Source organism: Simochromis diagramma, unplaced genomic scaffold (assembly GCF_900408965.1).
Source record: "Simochromis diagramma unplaced genomic scaffold, fSimDia1.1 OVJJ01000646.1, whole genome shotgun sequence".
NCBI classification, from domain to species: domain Eukaryota; kingdom Metazoa; phylum Chordata; class Actinopteri; order Cichliformes; family Cichlidae; genus Simochromis; species Simochromis diagramma.
The window spans coordinates 6,026,727-6,037,113 of NW_024387279.1; positions in this window are offsets into that span (position 1 = coordinate 6,026,727).

Consider the following 10,387-nt stretch of genomic DNA (forward strand, 5'->3'; position numbering starts at 1 on the left):
AAAGCCGCTCAGAGATTAGATACCAAATGGATGTTTTGCTCAAATCAAGTCAGAATCATTTGATCAACTGAGCAAATGTTTAAACACTGTTGATCAATCAGTGAATTCTACCTTTACAGTAATGATTTTCGCTAATCTTCCGTAGCTAAATGTCAGCTGGCCAGACGCTTGACCTCTGACCCCTCACCCCCAAATAACAAACCAGTTCCAGCCTGAGCCAGTTTTTTTCACGGTTGTTTTGCAATAGCAAAGCCTCATACTGAGCGATCGTCGCTAAGAGCGACTTCACGTGAAGTGCAGAGCAAAGGCTGGGATGGAGGACAGGATGGACGAGGGGCTTCCTCTTTCACTTCCTATATGAGGGTCCAGTCAAGTGACTCTTTGTGAGAGTGTTAGCCTGTGTGTCTCAGGAAAACGCAACTTCGATGGCTGTGGTTTCCGCTCAGGATGTCCAGTCGTTACTGCGCACAGTTGTGACACTGTGAATCATGCAGCGATCACACACGCACACAGGCATCTCCATGGACATAGCACACATAGAGACATGCGTATGCAAATCCAGGACTTTGCGTGTGCGTGCGCCTTCTTGCTCTCTCACACACACTTTTTTAAAATAAAATCATGTGATTGTGACGATCTTTTTTTTTTTTTTTTTTGGTCAAAAGTGTATTTTTTTATTGTCGTGGCTGCTGATTACAACAGCAGTTTCACCCCCCCCCCCTGTTGCCACATCCTGAATGATTCCAGTGTAATTATGATTGTACTACTGGTAATGACTAAAGTTATCACATGATGGCCTCTGAAGGATTCAACAGAGTGGATTAATATGTAGCCCCAGGAACATAATAAAGCGGTCTTATTGGCGTAATAAGGAATCTGGCTTCCTGGGGACGTTGTGTCCAACGTGTTTGTGCATGAACTCTTGGGGATCTGATAGGAAGGCCCTCTGATAAAGTGCTTGTCACGTTCCAGTGGACACCACTGAGAGAAGTCAGACAAAGTCCTGTCACATTACAGACGGTGGACTTTGGTTACAGAGCAAAGGTGATGCACTGTATGTAATAATTATACAGGTTCCTCCCAGCATGACAGAACCATTATAAAACAGCCTGAGCTTGAGGGTTCACTGTAGTGCATAACAGGGGGGGTAAACTAACTCTGCAGTTGATGTTAAAATTACTAATCATTTTACATGCATGGTTAGAATTCCACATGTTAACTTTCCTTCCTTTCATGGATACGCATGGTTTCATGAAGGTCGAAGAGAAGAGAAGAGAAGAGAAGAGAAGAGAAGAGTCTTTCCCTTTCAATCCCTGCAAGGATTTCCTGTTCTGTTTTATGGGGGTCATACAGCTGGCAGGCGCCCTCCTGTTTCTGTCCATAATGATGACAGGCATCCATTAGTGCACAGTAGAAACACGAGTCACCGAGGTTAAGTCAGCCCCCCCCCCCCACGACAGCCTCTTCCCTTTCCACTGCGCCTGGACCCCAGTACACTACCTACCTATCTAGGGAAGATAATTGTAGCTCACAGTTGCTGTTGACAAAGCTTTGCTGATTAAGGGTCAACTGTTGCTCAGATACCAGTATGTTTAGCACAACCTGGAAAGCGGGTCCAGCCCCTGGGGACGTTATTGGGTCTCTGGTCTATAACATACTTGCATCCGGGAAAAGTAAAGGGGTCGCTCTGGTTTTTGGGAAGAGCCCAGCAGATGAGAAAATAAACACTTCTGGCTGTTGTTAGGAAATGAAAGACAAGAAACTGCTTTTTTTTTTTTTTTAGTGGGGGTGTTAAAGAGAGAGCAGGAGTGTTTTACATTGTGCTTAGAGGAATGAGATGAAGAAAAATAAACAGTTCAAAATATATCCTTTAGAAAAATAACTAATAACTGTGAAGTTTAGCTGAATCTTTAGAGCTTTCAGAAATTACAGCTGTCACTGCACATGCATAATTCGACACCCTTCTTCATAAGTTTCTGTGGGTGTTGCTGACATGAGAGTATGGCTGTAGTGTCATACATTTGGTGAAGTCTAAGAGGCCTCCCTGGAATTGGGTGTGTCACTCTCCCACTAATGTGTCACGTTATCATCTCCCTTGTGTCAAAACTCTTCCTTCGTGTTTCACAGAAGGCCTTTGGCTGAGCTTAAAGTCATATTGTTTTCCCCTCTGGCTGATTTTAGCACCGCTGTCTGCATTATATGCAGCTGGAGGACTTGGCAGAGAACTGTTCACACACCCACTCTTTGATTCTTTGGCCATCTTTGTCATCATGTTCGATGTGACGCCTCAGCTAAAATAACTGAGGAACAACCAACTGTGTGCTGTGGTTGGAGTGTCAAGGAGAAAAGCTTGTTATTGGGCAACCCAGAGCTTATAAGGGATCTATTTAAGGGGCTGCAGGCCTTTATCCTACAGTGAACCCATGTACTTGTTTGCTCTGTTTGTGGCCAAGATACAGGAAGTACTTTGTTCTGGCTTCTGTAATAGCAGAGAGAAAAAACCCAACTTCTCAAAAAGAAAAGAAAGAAAGAAAGGTTACAAGAAAACAACAAAGTCGACTGGGTGTGTGATAACAATTCCCACTGAATTTAAGATATATTGCACTCGCAATAAAGCGTTCGAGGCTGCCAGCAGTCACGTCAGTCTAACAAATCTGGTTGTCTTTCACCGCGATGGCTGCAAGCAGAAGTAAAAATTGCATGATGAAAAGTAATGAATGCAGACAATGCATGCAAAAAATATAACTTTATGGCGTTAAACCTCCAGTAACAGTTTTTGTTGGTGTTTTTGCACCAAAGCACAGTGTGAAAACAGCAGGGCCACGTTACCTGCTTTAGATCAACATATCAAACTTATTAGTTAACAGATCCAACTGATACAGGGCTTCATTTGGAGCTTTGGGTTTTACAATCAAGCATATATTCACTCACTATGTTTGTTTCTCCAAAATATACACCTGAGAATAGTTGACGTGTTTAAGTTTGGACCAAAGTGGTGGTCTGACTTTGAGATACTTTAAGAAAAAATATTGATTACAGCAGCCTTAAAAGCTTTTGTGAAACTGTCCAAGGGGCATGTGTATTCAAAACTTTCTCAAGCTATATCTCTTATTATTGATTATTATGAAATGCAACTGATTTCCACTGCCTTTAAAAGGCAAACAAGAGCTTGGAAGGCACTGACGTTTAGTCGCAAATCATTTTTAGAAACGCAGCAGACCAGCGAAAAAGAATCGAATGCGATTAGTGTAAAGGAACACACCGCCCACACGTGGCTGCACAGTATCCTGCAGCACCTCCGAGCTGTAGACAGCGGGAGTTTGTGCCCTCTGACATGTAAACCCCAAAAACCTCAGCCTGCGCTGGCTGAGAAACACTGAACTGTCCAATTTTTCTGGGCATCCCCCCACCTGCCAGCCTCACATAAGCTTACGCCGTCTTCTTGAGAACAGATCTAACATCACAAAATCAGACAAATGAGTGAAAACGATACTGCTGCAGATAATCAGACTGAAAACTTCAAAGCCAAGAGAGACAAAAAAAACGTGTTTCTGTGTCTCTGTGCTGCACTGCATCTGGAGTGAGTGTGTCAGCATGAAGCCTCTTTTTTTACAGGCAAGGTCAAAAGGTCATCGTAAGTCTGTGAGTGACAGCAGTAATGGTGAGTGGGGCTATATTTAAATCCCGTGGAGAGGGACAGCCTTGACTTACGCGTGGACCCTGCTCATCATTTTTTTTCCACACAAATCTGAAACTGCTTCTTTTATGTCAAGCTGGCTTAAATGAAACCATCAACATTGTCGCAATGACAAATATTTTGAGATGTTGACTGTGTAATCATTCTCATAACTATTACTGGTTGCCTCTGAATTAAAGGGGAACCAAATGTTACAAAATGTTCAAAAGTAAATTCATTTTTAGGTCCACTGATTTTCAGAGTAGGTTGAGAAAGAGCCGTCTCACTATGGATTTTACTGGCCTGTGTGTGACAAAGTGGACTCTGCCTTTAAAGATTTATTTGTAATGCCCTGCTGAGGAGTCCGGTAGCTTTGTTGTCTCAATGGATCTGAAGGCTGAATGTGTTGATTTGTTTTGGTGAAGACAAACTGTGGTTGAACAGTAGAAGCAGTGGAAAACACGGGCATTGGGCTTTCCCACAGAATTGGCGGAGAAGACTTTGAAATAGGAGTGGCTTCTTGAAGCTTTGACAAACCCTGATTACCTGATAAATCTGTCAGAAGCCGCAGCCCCTCTATAAGAACCTGTTTTTTTTTTTAAAATTATGTGCTAGTAAAACAGATCTTTAAAGGACTAATCCTTCAATCCAGAGTCAGTGTTTCATCAGCAGAATACACCTCGAGTGGTTGAATCAACGAGTGCTTCCCAAATGTGTCACATAAATGAGATTAATGAAAAACGTGTGCAGATAGACTGCGTGTTGTTGCCCTTTCAGACTAGTTTACCCCCCGGGGCTACGTTGACATGCACACGCATAGCTATCTGTGCTGCTATCTCTTTACAGTACATCTGTGTCAGCAGTGGGCTGAGGCAGGAGCATGAGAAATGGAGGCGAGCTCAGTCCTCAGTCCCACAGATAGGGGTTGTGTACTTAACTGTAAACAGTTTCTGTGTGTGTGTGTTTGTCTCTGTTTCTATCTGTTTTCATCACCTCTGGAAAGGTGGCATGACAAGTCTTCCCACAGGAGCAGCAACAGCCGAGAGTTGCCACCCCGCACCTTCCTCCTATCTCCACCTCACTTGATGACATGGGCTTTATCACATCTGCATCTGCTGGGCCAGTTAGTCTTTCCCCTTTGTTTAAGGATTAAGAGATGTTGCTGAACCCAGCATAGAAAGACAAATTGGGAGCTTTCTGACATCCAAGTGGCACCGATGTTTTCCTCTGTGAATAGGCTGGATTTTAGAGTCCAGCAATTATTCAGAATCTAGTTAACAGTGTGCAGAAGATCTCTCTCTTCTCTTGACTGAATCACCTCTTTGATGGCTGCGATGGACTCCCTCTCAGTCCTCAATATGGAAATGTCTTCTTTTACTCTAAACTGCATTAAATGATGTGTCCTGTATGGCCTCTAGCTGCTGGGGAATGAAGTGGTTTGTTAGATCAACATTGAGAAAGCTGCTGAAATTTTAACTCCTAGCATAATAAACAAGAGCACGAGTCCTCCGTGATATTTCCTGCCAACTTAAAGCCAGGATGGAATAAATCTGATCCTGTTTTACTTTAGCAAGACTCCAAAACTATTTCACAAAAGCACCGACAGCATCAAAGAGGTGACGCCTTCGCTCCATATTGAGCCACTGTTACACAGAGAAGTTGACCTTGCCTTTGGCCTTTTGGCTGTCTGACAAAGCAGTCCCCATGCTGTAGTGCAGTACGGCTGTCCTCTAAATGAAAGTAGCTGAGAGGCGAAGGGCAAAGAGGCCTATGGAATATCAATGTGCGATGCTCTCAATTAAGATTAAAGCTTCGAATGGAATCCTATGGAGCCGCTTCCCTAAGAAATGCTTGACATTTTACCCTTGCTGACTCGGGATAAAAAAAAAAGAAAAAAAAAGTGTCCTGCGCCACCAGTACCACCACCACCGCTAACTAGCTGCCCCTTCCTCGGATACGGCGCGCCTTTTGCTGAATTCATTCTGTAGATATTGACTTAGGCTGCAGTCACACTTCTGAGAAATAAGTGAAATGGATCATCTTACTGCCAGTGGATGATAAGAATACTGAAATATGAAAAAGCGTCTGGATCAGCAAAATGACAAACCACGGGGGGAAATATGAGGCAGTCATGATAAACCCTTAGAGACAAATTCCCTACAGCTAGACGTGGAAATGAGGCAAGGAAAGAGCGGGGCAGCGAGGGGAAAGGAGAAAAGAAAATATACATATCCAACATTTTAATGGATGTTCAAAACAGAGCTTCATTAATTTAAAATACATATATCCTCTCTGCCAAAAGCATGGGCAGGCTGCACGTAGATGGCTTTTATCCACACAAAACGGCAGCTGTAAGATTTGCTCAGTAAGATCTGACCTCAGTCTGATTTATTACAGGAGAAACTCGCCCAGTGAAAGAAATACATCGCACTGTCTTCATTTTGCATATTTTTAGCCACTAAATATTCCTTATTTACAGGAAGCGGTGCATTGAGAAGAGCTGTGTCCCTTTTTCATTAATGCAACGTTTGAGATTGACTTTGCATTTTATTAAGATTCAGCAGATGCCTTTTCTGGGCTTCTTAGAACGTGCTGCACATTTCCGGGTAATTTACAGAGCATGATGTGTGTTGTTTGCATCTGATCTTGTAGATTTATGCTGATTACCATGATGTTTATGGTGCGCGGATCTGCCAGTATCATTACATCCGAGCTATGTAAGCATTTGTGTTTCTGTTTGATGACACTGGAAAAATACAGCGCGTTACATGGCCGTCAAATCCGAGACTTTGAATGAATAAGAGATACGTATCGGCTAAATTTTTTGGGACATATTTTTAGAACTCCTGGTGGATCTAAGCTATTGTGCATGTGTGTATAAGGTTGATCTAATATTTTAGAGCTGAAACTAAGAGAACGGGGACTGATTATGAATACAGTGTATAAAATAAGATCAAAATGGAGCCTATCTTGTAAACTCCACCCTTGATAAACAGAATTCCACATCACGCTCCAACTCTGCAGTTAACTGAATCAATGCAATTCCACTTGTGCTGATCTTGCAGACTGAGGCCCTTCCCCCATCCCCCCTCTCTCTCTCTCTTTCCCTCTCTTGCTCAGTCTCTCTCTCTCTCTCCATCTCTCTCTCACACACACACACTTCTGTCTCCCTCCCCACGCAGGTCTACCCATCGTAACACATTAGCAGCAGAAGCCATCACACAATCAAGACAAGGCAGCGCATGAGACGTCAGGCCAATTTGTTTCCTTCTCAGAGCTACATCACATTAGGAGGGTGGCTATACCCTTGAGCTAAATCCAAGTTCACACAGAGGGAGCGTGCTGCCGGACAGGAGGGCAGCGATGTCAGCACTTTTCAGACGGCTGCTGACATGTATCCAGCAGACTGACATGTATGGGGGGAAAAAAAGCTTGATAGTTTGAAATATGGCCTTTTGGATGTTTCTCTGTTTTTTTGTAAGCTTTTGGTGGTGTTTCCTGAGGCCTGGGAGAGAAGGAGTGCACAGTCAGAATATTTCAACAAAATAAAAATTGCCTTTAGCCAGAGGTCAGGGTGTCAAATGAAGCTGTCAGGTGAGTTAAAGGAGATGATATCAGGACATCACAGGCCTAAACACATCTGATTGGACTTCGTTCTTCGTGCTCTCGCTGGATCAGAAGACAAATGTAACTCGGAGAGGCCAGTCAATAGTTCAATTATCTGCTGTCTGTATTGGTTAATTAAACATATAACGGGCCACCTAAGGACTAATGATAGCCATCCCATTACCCATAAAGCTGAAGGATTGGGTAGAACCACCACTTGACCCCGGGCTGGATTGACTGGCCTCGGGTACGGGGTCAGAGTGTATCTAACCGTCACTGCTGTGACACTCCTTTGCCTCACTCGGTCCCCGTCATATGTCTCAGGAAGTGGCTCACAGCTCTGCCAAAAAACAGTTGGAAGGGGAAAAAATGCAATTACTGCAAGATTATCATACTGCTTCCGTTTGACTTTTCTGACTGAATTCATGAATATATATGAATCCATCTTGCATCTCAATCTGAACCCGCCACCCCCCCCCACATACACACACACACACACACACTCACATCCATGTTTGGCTGGTGGCATTTTCTTTGTTTCTTCAAAGTATGTTTTTGCAGGAAGATTAAAGAGTTACCTTGAAAAAAGAAAGTAGGAACCGTCAAAAATCTCAGCAGGCTGTTCTTGGTGTAAAAGAATAATCCCCCTAAAATTACATTACATTTCTGGGAACTTTAATGCAGAGTGCTTTGGGAAAGATGTGTTTTTCCCCAAATATTGCTGTTGTCAGGCGAAAACATGTCATTAAAAAATAAACAGCTGGTTTTTGGTTTTGCCCAACTGAAATCTTTTTTTTTATCTCTAAACTTTTTTTAAATGTATTTAATTATCTAATTTAATTTAGTAATTATCTAATTATTGGTAATCTTTGTTCGAAGTGTGGTGCAGTCAAATATTATTACAGCTGAGCAACAGATCATTGCAACTAATATCCTGTAAAACAAATCAACATATATGACAAAATATACAAAAATGTGTTATTTGTCAGATAATGAACATCTGGATGCTTAAAAGCATATCTATCAATACAATTACTGATTCAAAAATGGAGCATTTTGGACATTTTGCACCTGCCGTCTTAGAAGCAATATATTCCCTGTGCTTTTTAATCATGACACTCTTTTGTTATATTTCCAATTTGCATTTTAAAACATTTTTTCAACTGGCTTTTATACCTGTGTTAAATAAGCAGCTATATGATGAAGAACAAGCCAATCAGCTCCAATCAGATAGGTGAAGTGAAAAAGATTATCTATTTATCAAAGCTGTAAATATACATAAATGTTAGACAGACACATGAAGTTCAAAAATAATAAATTCTTGAATAAATTCATGGAAGCAGCAAGAAGTGGCTTTAAATGGGCCAAAATGAGACTAAGGACGCTAAGTTATATGTTGGCATACAGACGCAGTACCTGCTAACGGTGTACCCATGGGGTCTGATCATACACAAGCACGAATCATGCTGATCATACTGTAGCACAAATAACTCTCAAAGCCAATGCTGGCTTTGAGAGCAAAGCTTCAGAGCAGACGGCACACTGCAGCTTGCTGTTTGTGAGCATGTGTTGTTGCAGGCCACTCGGACTGTCCATGCTGAACCCTGAGCGTCAGAACTGTACAACACAGCAATGAAAGAAGGTGGTCTGGTCTAACAGTTTCTTTTAAACCAATTGGACAGTACGCTGTACTCCTTGGGAGGAGATGTTACTTTGACATGCTACCACCTGCCTAAGCATACACCCTGTTCTCTTCTTCGTGGCAGCTGTGAGGACAGCGGGTATATTATTCTTTCAGCAAGATTATGAGCTCTGCTACAAAGTGAAAACATTCAGGAATAGTTTGAAGAACAACATAAAGTGAAAGTGATTTACTTAGCTTCTAAAATCTACCATCTGGAGGATCTGCTGCAAGAAAAGATCCACGGAAACCCCAACTTGCACCTCGCCAGACTTAAAGACTCTGCTCTAACATCTCATTACCTCAGGACACCTTGTACAGTCCTTATTGAGTCCACATTGATAAAAACATTTAAACATTTCTTCAATTTTACTTTTTGATAAAATGGTCATTCTTGAACATTTTGTCAAATAACACAAGGACAATAGAACTGAAGAAAACCAACTTAGTAGTTCTTAAAGCTCTGCTTCTGAGGTTCATGCTGAGTCCTGTACTTGTGAGACCACCTGTACCCACCCCCAGTTACACTCACACATACAAGGAACCTGTCTCTCCTTGAAGGTATCACTAACCTTTAGACTTCACCCACTGTTCTCCTTAATAGCTCAATCTGATGGATCATTTAAAAGCCCGCTGAAACAGACAGATGGGTAATGGATTGCATGGCAAATCAATGCTGGGATCAATGGAAGACATGCATCAATAAATGGATAGAGAGCTACTGAAATAGACACCGCAGTTAATGGGGGACAGCGTAGAACATCATTGTGTGGAGCACGCAGTGTAGGCAGGCTAACACGAGTCGCCCCCGGCTGATAAAGTGTCCTTTTGAATAATGCAGACAACAAACTGACAGTGGTAAGCTAAACTTAAGCTTGGCTGTTAGAGTGCGACTGTGTTTTTTAGTCTCTACACCCCAACGAACACACACACACTGGCACTCAATCCATACACACTCTCTAAAGCTATAGGTGGCCAACGCTTGCCCAATTTCTTTGCCCGAAAGACCGGAAACATATGACTCTCGTGGCACGGAAAACATACAAAAGGACACATCTGTGTTTTCTGTGCAAAAACACAAAGTCCCAGGAATCGTTTCTTTAAGCACACATGAAGCATGCGAGGAAACACCAGGCCACTTTCAGTAGGAACAGGAAGTATTTTCCTCTGATAAACAAAGTGTGTTGTTATTTTTCCTATTGGAAGACAGTGTTCTGATCTGACGGGCCAGGACACATGATGATGTGGGGGAGCGGCACACCACAAGTGTTGAACTTGTGTTGGTCTCAGGTGGCACTCTGACTGTACACTGACTCATCCCCGCAGTACCGGACGCTCCAGTCTTGTGGTTTAAATGCCTAGCAGTGTGATGCATCCCACTAACTGATAACTGCATTTAACAGTGATGTCAGCTAAATTGAAAA